Raw genomic sequence first — 12,948 nt, forward strand, 5'->3', positions numbered from 1 at the left:
AACATGAGCAGTTATTATATGTGAACAATGTCCTCTCGGGTGAATAGTTGCAAGGAGGGATGAAGGGAGGGGTAATCTCAGAGATGTTTCCCTTTTTGTTTGTTTTGGTCTTCCTTTTATAATTAAAGGTCGCAGCTAACGGCCCATGCTGAATGGGAAAGCAACCCGTGACTTCTGGGAAGTGTAGAAGTCAGGGCTAGCCAAGCACTTCATAATGGAGCCATTTTCTATTGGGAAATGCTGATTTGGCAAAATGGCAACATTTTGTAGGAAACCATTGAAGTTGCTGAAACTTTTCTATGAAAAGGTGTCAGCTTCATCCATCTGGTGGTGTCCTATAACGCAAGGTGAAGCAATAGAGTCTGAATGATTTTTTTCCGTTCATTATGGTCATTGTGGTGTTTCCGAAGTGCAATATTTTGAGACTTTTGTTTTGGAGGGAATTGTTAGCGTGTCCTGACTCTTCCTTCCAATTTGGGATGAAAGGACACTGAAAGACCTGAATGATGTTCTGATTCTGACCAGTTGTAGTTCGGTGATGTGAAGAAGGGTGTTTTGAAAGATGAGCATGGGAGAACGAGTAGCAACGTGGGGATGTGGACTTTCTCTTCTTGGTTTTGGACGAGGAGAATCCTTGATGTTGGTCTTTGGTGGCTTTTCCTCAGTCAAACTCCTAGTTACCCAACCCCCATTTGAAAGCAATGAAAGGACTCCCATTGACTTCAGATCAGCCCCAGGTGGATAGGCTGTCCCTACCACACACATCCAGTGGTGCAATTGGCACTTAACTTGGGAGTCCCATTAGACGGGTTGAATGTTGAATGGGGTGGCTAGTAGGGAGGTCCTCTAGGACAGTGGGCAGCTGGGAAGAAGCTTGCTTTGTCACCACCCATGCCATCCCCATTGAGTAGATCGAGAAGGAGAGTCAGTTCTTCCCTAGAATTAGCAAATTAGCACCTTTCCCCAAAGCTAGTCTCTCCCAGGAAGAAAGAATATTGTCAGCTAACTGAAATTTTTGTCAATTAATTGCTTTTCTTTCACAAAAATATGGGTTTCATCCTTGCTTTCATCCTTATCAGGGGGATGAGCTTTTCAAAACAAAAACTGAACAGGCCCAAATTTCTTAATCTAAATATTCTGTTCAACATGGGTGGATGGGTGGGAGGAATACTTTCTCTCCCATTGTTTTTTATTCATTGTTTCTCTATCTTGTTGTAGGAATGGGGGGAAAAAACTTAAAATGGAAAGGGAATCCATTTTTTTTTCTCTCCCACCTTCTTCTGCAGGGCCCTGGTTTGGGGACACAGCGTGGAGGGAATAAAAATTACGTGGAAGTGTGTGAGCAGGAATATCCAGAAATATAAACACAATTCTTCAAACTGAAGCAAAAACAAATCCATTGGGACCTTTTGATTCATTTAGAAAATGAAAAAAATATCCAGCAGAATAAAGAGTTTTGCTTAAAATAAAATTCACGCACACAATAAATCTCAGTCTGGCTCCATCAGCTTCCCTGATAAACTGAGAATCCATCTCACGACATGTAAGTCTAATGTGTGCAGCTCCACTAAAGTACCCATCCTTCTGTAAGTATGAATAAGTGAATGAAATCTTGGTCTTAGGGAATTTTCCCATTCACTTCAGTGGTGCCAGGATTTTACCCCCTGTCTTTCCAATCCTTCCTTCAGGATGTCTTATTCTATTAAGTCTCAGTTAAGAGCATATATAATTTTTATTTTTTTTAAACAATATAAATGAAATATCCACTATTTATATCTATCTTCTTCCCCCCCCCCCCACAAACTTCCAGCAGTTTTGATACTGAAACTGTATAAGTTGAAGTACCATCTAACAGTAATACAAATGCTGCTTTTTTGAAAGATGGACAAGTGTGACTCAGCATTGATATTTGTAGCAGGGCATAAGAATATCAATCCTGCAATTAGACGAATTTTGAACAATGCCGTTACAAAACATTTCCACGGCTGGACTGCAGATTGCCCAATCGTGTCGCTTTGGTTATTAAGGCCATTTGATAATCTTGCCATTTTTAGATTCACACTCTGATTTCTAATTAGAGTTAATGCCACTGCAGAGACATCTTTGCACGTGGCATTATTTGTGATTTATAGATGTTGTGCAAGCCTAGGCTTGATTCGGCCTCCTATCAGCATTAACCTCCACACGGCCTATACCCAGCTGAGCACACAAATATCCATACTTTTGTGTACTCTTTTAGATGAAGTTCAACAGTCCACCCCATTCCTTGAAGGCCTGTTGGGCTACTGTGGTTAAGGCACACCAGTTTCTAGCCAACAGCGCACAAGAGTGGCATGGCTGGCATCATATCCAACTACTTTGGACTCTGCAGCCCAAAAGACCAAGTATCCATCCATTTATGCAGGAGTTGGGATGTTTACAGAAGAGTTGGGACTATCTTTAATATGAGGCCCCAACTTACATCTCTGAAGTCCCAAGAAAACACCTTGCCCACTCTGCCACCGTCCATCTCATGGCATTCTTGTGATAACAGTACAGAGCTGTTAAGGAGAACACAATCTTCCTTTCTAGCTATTGCTCTTTATCTGAGGATTTCTGTAGAGGACAAAGAGCTCCTTTTGCTTTTCATTCCCCACACAGCAAGTGTTTCCCTTGGGAGGTATCTTACAGAATAAAATATGGGAGCGCTCACAGCAACCCCACACCAGAGCAGCAAGCGGAGCAAAGCAGAAGGTGTACAGGGGGGTTATTTTTAGTTTTGCAAAAATTGGACTTCCATGGTCCCATGCTTTGGATCCTGCTATGTTCTGCCTCTTCTGTTATTACTTCCATGGGTCTTCAAATGAGCTGCCACACAGATGGCCAATATAGGATGTTTGGTAGTGGAACAGGGAGTGTGGGAGTGGGATATTGGTCTGTGCTTGGCCGTGCGACTGGCTGTGCCTGGGCTTGCTTGTGTGTCAAAGAGTGGTATTGAGAGACCTAGTCGAATGGTATTTAAGATCTAAAGTGGGAAGGTGTTACCAGCATGCAAAATAGTGTGTTTGTGCTCTGCTGTGCCACAGAGATCCTATATCACTAACATGGCATGATGTCTTCTGTTGTATAACAAAGTCTGGAACATGCAAAGGCTGGCTGGTTGTGTCTTTTATGAGAGAGCTAACAGGGAGGATTTGTACATGCATTTTTTGCATCCAAGAACATCATCTACTGACACACAGGAATATATAGTTGCATTATTCATGTGTGAATGGGTTCAGTAGATGAATGGCATGGTCAATATGAACAATAATAGTAGAGTTTTTGTTCTTGTGCAGGGCAAATGGTTTCCTGAGTCTTTAGTATTAGACTTTGGAGATGGGCTCCACGGACAGTGATGATCTCAATGAAATCTTGACTGGGACCTCTAGGTGCAACCGTGATACTAATACTAAAAACAGACATCCGGGACTTGACCAGGGTCAAGAATCATGGTCAGGTAGTCCATGTCCCCCACCCCAAAACAGGAAAAAGGGGCTTGGGCAAAACTTGGTTCTGAACACAGTTCCTGGGTTTTAGTCCAGCATCTTGATAACACAGCATCCTCCCTGTCTTGTCCTCTCGAGCGTCTGGTCGCCAGAAGAGACTGAGGCAAGGAAGCAAAGAAATCTTTCAGCCGGTGGCTCTCCATCAAGGTGCTGCAGCACCCTGGGGTGCCGTGAGATCCTTTTATGCATGCTGTGGGACACTGTGCAATAGTAGCACTGTTAGGCATGCAACCGCCTACATGTGAGCCACCAGATAAACCCCGCGATTTCACGTAGGAGTCCGTAGTGGCAAAACTTTCTGACCTGTTGTCATTTTTCTGAGCACTTAGAGACAGAAGAATCAATCTATTATTTTTCCATAGTCAAAAAATGAGTGAACGCTAAGAGTTAACACACCGTGAAGGTGGACTTGAGATTCATAAGGGGCACAGTTTAAAAGGTTTGAGTTTTAAAAGGTTGACAACAACCGCTTTAAGCTGACTTTTAAGAAGAGCCAGAGGGGCCAAGGACTGTAGGGAGCCTAATTTAATATGTTTAACGGGGCCTGGGATTTATTGCTGTTCTACCCGAGTCAAAAGAGATGGAAAGGTTTCTGCAAGATGTGCTTGTAACAAATATCCCAAGTGATTCTTTCAGGTATTTCAACTTCAAGCTACCAATAACATTAGCATCCAACTGTTTGCAACAAACAGTACAAATTATAGTTTGGTATTGACCATGTCATTCATTGCCTGTAACGCAAAGGGTAGAATTTTGTCAGAGTAACTTATTAGAGAACATTAATAAAACTTGTTACCTTAATTGCAACAAATGCTTAAATAGAAATCAAGGCTTCGGGCATTAATGGATGTGCATGTGGTACAGAGGAAATGGCACACAAGTAACTAGACTTCCTGTCCTTTTAGTATTGGATAGCAATAACCTTAGAATGATGACAGCTAAATTAGAGAAGATGGGTTTCCATAATTTCTCCAAACAATCACTTAATGGGAGTGGTATAATTCCACGAAATAGGTGAATGGAGTACTGATCCATTTTATGGAGCCATCAATAAACTAAACCTTGGCTGCTTTTAAGATTAAGCCAGAAAGAGACACAGCCAGGGAGAGGAGAAAGAAAGAGTATTTATCTTTACACATAAAATTTGTGTGCTAGTAAAGTGCAAGCAGTGACAGGAATTTCAATTATTTAATCAAAAAGAAAATGAAAGTGGCTTTAAGTGTTGTGATTTGAGCCAGTGAAATCTAATGTGGGCTCACATTGAATATGAGGAAAATGGGAAGAAAATTAAAGCTGCTCCTACTTAAATCATGTGGTTACAAATGGTAAATTAGTTTCTGATGTTTTCATTTAAGTGTTTAAGTGGAAGGTTTTATTCTTAATGTAGTGTTGTGACACAGAATAAAAACCTTATCTATCTCTATAGCTTTTTCTTCCCCCGCCCCCTCCCCTCCACGCAGTTGCCTTGGTAGGGGAGAGGAGGGGAAGCTGCCACAATGTTACCCTGCTTTTGTTAAAATTGGTAGGCAATATGCTTTCACCACAAGCTCATTAAGGTAATAGATAAATAATGTCTATTAAAAATGCACTAGGCTAAATGAATTTAATGTGTGTGTTGGGAGGGAAATTACAGTTGCAAGAGGATAGGAACTGGAAAATCCTCCTCCTCCTTTGTACTTATTTATTTTGAAACGCGGGGACTGATCTCAATTGGACACAGACAAAAAATAGGTCTCTTAATAGGCACCCAATTAAAAAATGGGCAAGGTTAGGAAAATCTCTAAAATAGCCATCTTTCAGGGCAGTGGTTCCAATAGGTTGCTTCTAATGATTACACTGCTGTTTTCCTGCACTGATGCTTGGGGCTCTTGACCTCCCTGACTTTCTATATGTAATTTTCATGGGGGGAAAAGGGAGCAAATTCATTTGTAAACATGGATGTAGGTCCCTGTCCTGATCCCACTGAAGTCAACAAGAGGGGGAGCAGGACTGGGGAAATGATAGGATTTGAATTGTAGCACCCTGCTTTTAATTAGAATGTATAAATAATAATAATATTAATATAATTTAATTTAGCACTGAAAGAAATGCAAGTCACTTACTTGTGGAGGAGAAAGATGCATAACTAATGCCTAAAATATGCCAAGTGAGTGAACAGTTGATCAGTTTATGAACAACAATGAATTTCCAGTACTTAAGCAATTGTCTTTTTTGCTATAAATATACTTCTTATAGTATTGTTCTTGAAAAAAAAAATCTGTATATAATCTTTTTGTACTTTTACAATGATTCCCTTTGCAAAAGTCTTATAGGTCTAAGGCCATAGGCAAGCAAGGTTCTTTGGGTAGATTTGATTTTTTTTTTTTTTATTAGACTAAAATAGTTGGGAAAAATGTTCTTTGCAAGCTTTCAGGCACAAAAGCTTTTGGGTACAAAAGGAAGAAGGGTGTTTGTACTGGAAAGCTTACAATGAACAATTTTTCCAACTATTTAGTTGGTCTAATAAAAGATAGGGTTGTTTGGGTAAATGTCATGTCTGCCAGAGTCTTTTAGGATTTTTCAGAAATGAATTTCCTTTTTATAAAACGTAAGTCAGCTTGGAATGCCTCTTGCATGTGCTATGTTAGAGTTCACAAACCTGTAGAAAGGTTGTCATTCATTGCTTAATTCAATGGATTTTTGAGTGATTTTTTTTTTTTAATAATAAATCTCTCATGAATTTCTATAGAATCCTACAGTCATATCCTTATTGATTTGACAGCACTCTGACTGTTGAAACCAGATATTTGGCATTTTCATTGCAGTTACTAAACACCATGGTTATTCTCCGTGTTCAATTGTTTTTTGAGCTGGATAGGCAAACTTTTCAAGCAAAGGCTGGGGTCAGGGAAATGAGTTAAATCTTCACCTCTAACACACACAGTTATTGGTGGATGTAAATAGTTTTTATTACCTTTACCTCTAATGCACCTGTCCTCTGTTATATGCTGTTGCTATCAGATGTGTCTTTTTTTTTACCTTGTAAGCTTTGGTGTATGGAAGGAGAGCACCTAATACTATTTTGCTTTTACCCGGGGCCTCTGGATGCTTTTGTAATGCAACCCACCCCAAGCCATTGCCCCTTTTAAAAGCTAAATCTGAAAAATCATACTTTTGTTTGTCTAACTGAACTGATCTCTCTTATTGGGAATCTCCCACAGAGCAGTCTCTAGACACTACTGGGTGAAGAAAGGGGACTGATGGAGACAATTCAGTCAATACTTTCTGACTGTATCCAAACAACTTCCAACTTGTTTGCCTCTTGATCACCTTGTGTTTGAAAAAAAAATGCTGGCTGATACATAGCTGGATATGTAGAGCAGGTAGTACAGTGGCACATGGCCATAGGGAGACACCTGATTTGCACCCCTCCCTGTGTTATAAGATGCATTCATTTCAAGTCACTGTGTTTTAGGACAAAGCTCACTACAGAGCCAGTACATCCACTAATATTGCTAAACTTCCTCCCTCTACTTACCCACCAATTCTAAGGGAGCATTATATGAATATGGTGCCAAGAGCTTATCCCCAAATTGGGATGCTTTTGATAAATGCTGGTCTAGGTGGCTGAAGGAGCTGAAGAACTGGGGATAAAACATTTTTTCCCTACTATACTGATATAATCAGTAGAAACTTACCCCTGCGTATAACATCCAGAAAGAACCTCACTGCCTGTTCCTGTAAGGCTTGAAGCACATCTTTTTTCCTAGGTAAGACTTGCTCCAAAGTCCCCTGAAGTCAATGGTGGGGTCTTTCCAATAATTTGGGATCCGTCCCTAAAACAATGAAATCAAATCCTGCCCTTTTTGGGTGTTGCGTAGTACATAAAAAGAGAATAAGCTCAACAAAGGGAAGGATCAATTGAGTTTGTTTTATGCTTTTACAGTGTACACAAATTATGTAAACTTTATCTTGTTGTTTTACTGTAATGCACCCAACTGTACCATTATTTGTTTAGAAAGTACCTGGAATAACTAAATGTCTGAAGTTTTTTGGTATAATATTGACCGGCAGTGTTTTTAATATTAGAGGTGATTATACTACATCACATCCCCATTTGACTACCTCATCTTTGGAAATGTACAAAATGCCATTTCAAAATGTAATTTCCAGTTTAAAAGTATTATTTGAAGATGCATTTGCTTGATGTCAAATACATTCTATCTTTTCCTCCAGACTTGTCATCCACTTCTGGAGTGCTTAAAATAAAGTGCCCAGATACAGAGTAAGCTGAAACATTCAAGAAGCAATATAATACAAAAATGTTACGAGTAAAGTGTGTTACTCAGATCCTTCTAAAATACATTTCTCCCTTTATTCTTAAGACCATGGTACAGACAACTCAGACTAATGCAAGTAATGGAACCAATCTCTTCCTTTGATCATCAAAAAGGTTAGCTTTTTGTAAACTAGGTCCAACTAGTTTTACAATCTGGTTGGAGCACACATGAAAGGCAAAGGTTTAATTATTTGCCCATAAAGAATAGTTTTCTTTTACATTTATCTTAAAAAGAAATGTTAAAACAGCATCAGCTTGTTGCTTATGTGTTTGCATGAATCAGTATGTTGTGTGTGGTTTTGGTACATAAGCACTATATAGTCACGAAGGTGATCTAACCACTTGCACATTTAAAATGTAAGATAACAACAACAAATCTATTCTAGTCCTAAACAATTTACAAAACCTGGATGCCTGGTAGATTGGCCATTCACTAAAGGTTGAACTGAATTAGGATGCAAACCTACAGACATTTACTACCTTATGTAGCACTTACTAGCATAACTAATCCCATTCATTTCTATGTGCCTACTCACAGTGCAGTAATAAGTGAGGATAATTAAAGTGGCTGTGTGTTGGAAATAGTCTTAAGGGAAAGCTGCTTTGTTTTATACTCCTACACGCATGCACATTTATTATATCATTGGCAGGTGGCGTTGTCTAGTAATCAAAGCCTTTCCTAGCAGTCAGAAAATCTGTATGTGTGTAGGGGGGATTCTTTTATTTTTTTTAATTTTTATTATTTTTAAAACATTGAATTTTTTTTTTTTTTTTTTATTTTCCTCCTCTGTAAAATGAAGGAGCATAACCATTTTCCTGGCCAGCTAGTTTCAGCTCTATAGGTGAAAGGATCTATGTGATATCGGGGAAGTACTTGTAAAAATCTACTTGTTTGATGCAGGAATTATTGGGTGAAGTTCTGTGGCTTGCTTGTCTTCAGAGAGGTCAGGCTGCCCTTGAAGTCTATGAACTTTGTGGGGGTTTGGGTTTTTTTGGTTGGGTTTTTTTTTTGGTGAGATTGTTTAGGCCGGGTTGCACAATGAAACAGATTTTAAACAATGGGAAGAAAAGCCTAAAAATAGTGGGGATTGATAGAAATTCCAAATATTGGCCTCATGGACACCGCTGGAAGACAATGGCTGCTGATCTGCACCAGTCTAAGTAAGACAGGACAGGATTTCAGTTAGTCAGGGCATCCATTAGGCAGTACAGCCAGGTTTCATGAAGAAACCTGGAGCTTCAGAAAGTATGTGATAGATGATCAGAGGGAAAGTGCAAAAGGACAGTGGAATACTGTATAAATAAAACCAAATCTGGAATCACAGAGAACGGGGAAAGGAGGATTATCCAGCTATGGAGATCAAAAGCAACACTGTTCAGAGTTCCCACCTCCCCAAATTTAGAGGAACGAGGAGATACGTGAATAGCCAAAAAATGTGAGTCTAAATTTTGAGATGTGAGGCTGATTGTTACACAACTGGAATTAAAGCAAATGAATTGCTTTAGTTAATGCACTGAAGGCAACGGCCAGGCAGTGTCCAGCAGCAAGAATAGATCTATAGGAGCCCGAGGGATTAACAAAGATCCCAAAGTGCAGACCGTCTTAGATGGTCTAATCACCTTGGTCTCAGGGGTGCAAGTAATGCTCATGTGTAGACCACATAGACAAATTGGGATGTAATGAAATGAAGAAGGAAACTAATTGAAAAACGGGTTTGGAGGAAGCACCGATTTCAATCTCATTCCAAAAAAAAGAAAAAAAAAATCAAATCGGCCTACTGGGCTCTGGAATAGGGGTGTGGCCATACATCCCTGCTGGAAGTCAAACCTAGGAGATGGGATTTTAGATAATTAACAAAAGGATCATAGTTTTTAAGGGACTGTTTATCTCAAACCCCCAACATTAATATATTTATTAAAAAACCGAGAAAACCCAATCCCCCCTCCCCTACTTTCAGGAAGCATATCCAAGACAGTCAAGCAAAGCCAGAGAATAGGGCAAAATTACAGTGCAGCAACAGCTTAATCAAGCCATAGACACCATGAATCTGGGCCCAGGGAACCATGTCCTGGGGGTGTTTGGTGAGAACAGACCCTCTGCTTTCATTAGAAAAACATCCCTAGGCTCCTTGAATGCCAGGGACGGAGAGACGCTTGAACATGTGAACTGCTAATGCCATTGCCATTGCCTACTGAATTTACTGTTGATGACAAAGGCCAGAGAAACACCTTCTGACTTTCTCAAACTTCTTAATGGAGGTATTGTCACACAACACCTATGTGAGGGAGAGAAATGATATTATCTCCATTTTACAGCAGGGGAACTGAGGGCAAGAGAGAGAGTAAATGATTTGGTCATGATCACATGGGAAGCGTGCATTTTTGCCCCGAAGGACTGGATTGGGCTGAGACTCTTCCTTGAGACCACAGTAGGCCCCCATGCTTGTCCAGAGCATCAATCATATCTTAGTAGATGGATTGTCTCAAAGCCAGACTCTTCCAAATAAGTCTGTGCAGAGTTATTTGCCCTTTTGTTGGCATTTTGCTGTAGCAATTGTTTATGTAGAAAAGCAATGAGGTGGCATGTGCATATATATCCTACTGTCTGCTTTCACCTTTAATTTTATCTGCCCCTTCGCTTATCTTTCAGGTGGAAACAACAAAGAGTGCCAAATAAGACCAACCAACTCTGCATGGGCTCCTGGTTGGCCAACTTGGGAGATGACATAGTTTAGTGGATGGAAACTCTGTCTTGGAGGATCTGACCTCTATTCCTGATGCATCCAGTGGACTGTGGTAAGAGCTTGGCTTCTCTTTGACTTGCTTTGTCATTGGTATCTGTTTGGCTTGGGCGTTCTTTGAGGTAGGGACTGTCCGTGCTAGGAAAGGCTTGCTGGCAAATCCAAATCCGTGAATTCTCCTAGCACTGATGCAAAAAAAGCAGAGTATATTTTGATGCTTAGGCACTTTATTCACCTGAAATGACCGTTAATGCTAAAGCAACAAGGGGCAAATGGGAGGGGTGGAGGGGAGGGAAGGGGAAATGGGCATTGTAGAGACTGTCCAATTTTTGTTGTACTGGCAGTTTTGATGTACCAGCAGAAAATGAGCTTTTGCTGGACTAGCTTTTTCCCTGAGCAAAAAAAACAACATTATCAGCCAAACAAATTGAGTCTGGTATATTGTGTCTGCACTATGTTTTTTTTCCAGTATTAATCTCACAACAAATCACACTCCTAACACCCAACTCTCCTGTACCAGCCACAGACTCAAATGGAGGCCTGGCTTTACCGTAACTGGGTTGTGCCTCTCCAGGCTTCCAGTGACCGAACCTGTGGGAAGGGCACTCTACTTCATCAGTACTGTGCCAGGAGCCTGGGTTAGTTGCTGCTTTCAGAGCAACAGCCCAGGTCCCATGGCAGCTCAGTTGTCCAGTGTGGCAGCCAAGCATGATCTCCGTTTGCCTTCAAAACCTTTAAACCCACTTCTTCCTTTTCCACTTTGCGCACCTAAGAGATCCTTCCCCTACATGTTTAATACTGGGTTATATGAAATAACACCAGCTTTGTCCAATATCTCTTGGAACATTTTCCAACTGTTTTGAGTTCATTTCAAGGATCAAACTTGGCAAAATAAACAGCATCCAAAGTAAACAGCACTCCCTTATGTGTAGCCCAGGCAACCAATCCTGATTCTTTTGTGTATCCCCAAATTCCCATTGAAGCCAATGGGAGATGGGAAGTACACAGAACCACTGACATCTCCAAGTTGGACTTAAATTTCATATTTCCAGGCTGACCAAGTTATTTTGCTGCCATCAAATTTGAACAAGACCTGGCTGTTGGATTCCATTTGACATTAATGTGATATATAGATCTATATTGGTAGGAAAAGCCTATAGCTTAAGGCCCTTTGGTCCTACAATATTGCATCACTTAGTCAGGAGAAAATCTAAGCTCAGCTCTGCAATTGCCTGAAAAGTTTCACAGATGTATATTTAGAAGAAATAGCCATTTGCAGTTGCCAGCTGAAATGAGCTGGTGCAGTATCTTGCATGGGATTTGGAGAATGATTTTTTTGTCTTCCCTGTTGCTCTCCGATACTGGGGGGAGAGTTCACTGGGTCCCCAGTGACTGGAAATCTGAGGCGTGCTGGGTCCTTTTGGTCCTGCTTTGCTGCCAGGCTGGGATCACTGACCCCCTTTGCAAACTGAACACACAGGCTCTGGCCTTCATAGATCTTTGCTGCCATCAGATGCCCATGGGGGGTTGTATTTCTGTTGGCATTTGAGGTCTCCTCAAGAAGCTTTATAAAACTGCAGAGTAAATCAGTTCTCTTTGGAAGCAAGGTGGACAGCTGCTTTTCTTGCATAGCCTTTCTCTTTTGACCACTTTAGGCCAGGGGCAATGTACCTACCAGATAGCTCTGCCAAGGCTTTACAGAGTTGGTTGGTTTTGCTATGGGCAGGATGCAGAACAGAGGATGCCCCAGACCATTTCTCTATAGACCCAGGCCACTCCCCAGTGTGCAAGAAAAGGACTGTGACCTCTCCTGCCTCCCGAGGTGGAGGAGGGCAACGTGGTTAGGGACAGGAGAGGAGAGGTTCCCCCGGCTGCAGGTGCAGCTGGAAGGTGGGGAAGCATGGAGCTGTGTTTGTCAATGGCACATCCAGATACAGAGCTAGAAATAAGGACTTTCTCTCGGGGATTGTGCTGACTGCCGACTCGTGCGTTGCTTTGGAGGGTGGGAATCCGGCGGGACAGTGGATGGACTGTCTTGGAAATGCGTTTTCTCCTCGGGAAAGCGGGCAGCAGTAGGGGCTGTTTGGCTGAAGACATGCCAGAGGCAAGTGTGCGCGCAAGTCCGTGCGCACTGCGCGCTCAGAGGAGCGGGACTCGGCCGGAGCCGCGGGGCTGCGCCGCGATCCCCACCTGCCCCGCGGCTATGGAGCTGTGCGCGCAATGGCAAGGGGTGCGCGCACACTCGGGTCTGCCCCGGGAGAAGCCCTTCCCACTGGGCTCGCAGACGCGCGGGTGGCACGGGCTCGTCCCGGGCCAGGCAGAGCCGCGGCGGCGCCGGGGAAGAGAAGCCGCGGTCGAAAAA

Source organism: Alligator mississippiensis, chromosome 16 (genome assembly GCF_030867095.1).
Source record: "Alligator mississippiensis isolate rAllMis1 chromosome 16, rAllMis1, whole genome shotgun sequence".
In the NCBI taxonomy this organism is placed as follows: Eukaryota; Metazoa; Chordata; order Crocodylia; family Alligatoridae; genus Alligator; species Alligator mississippiensis.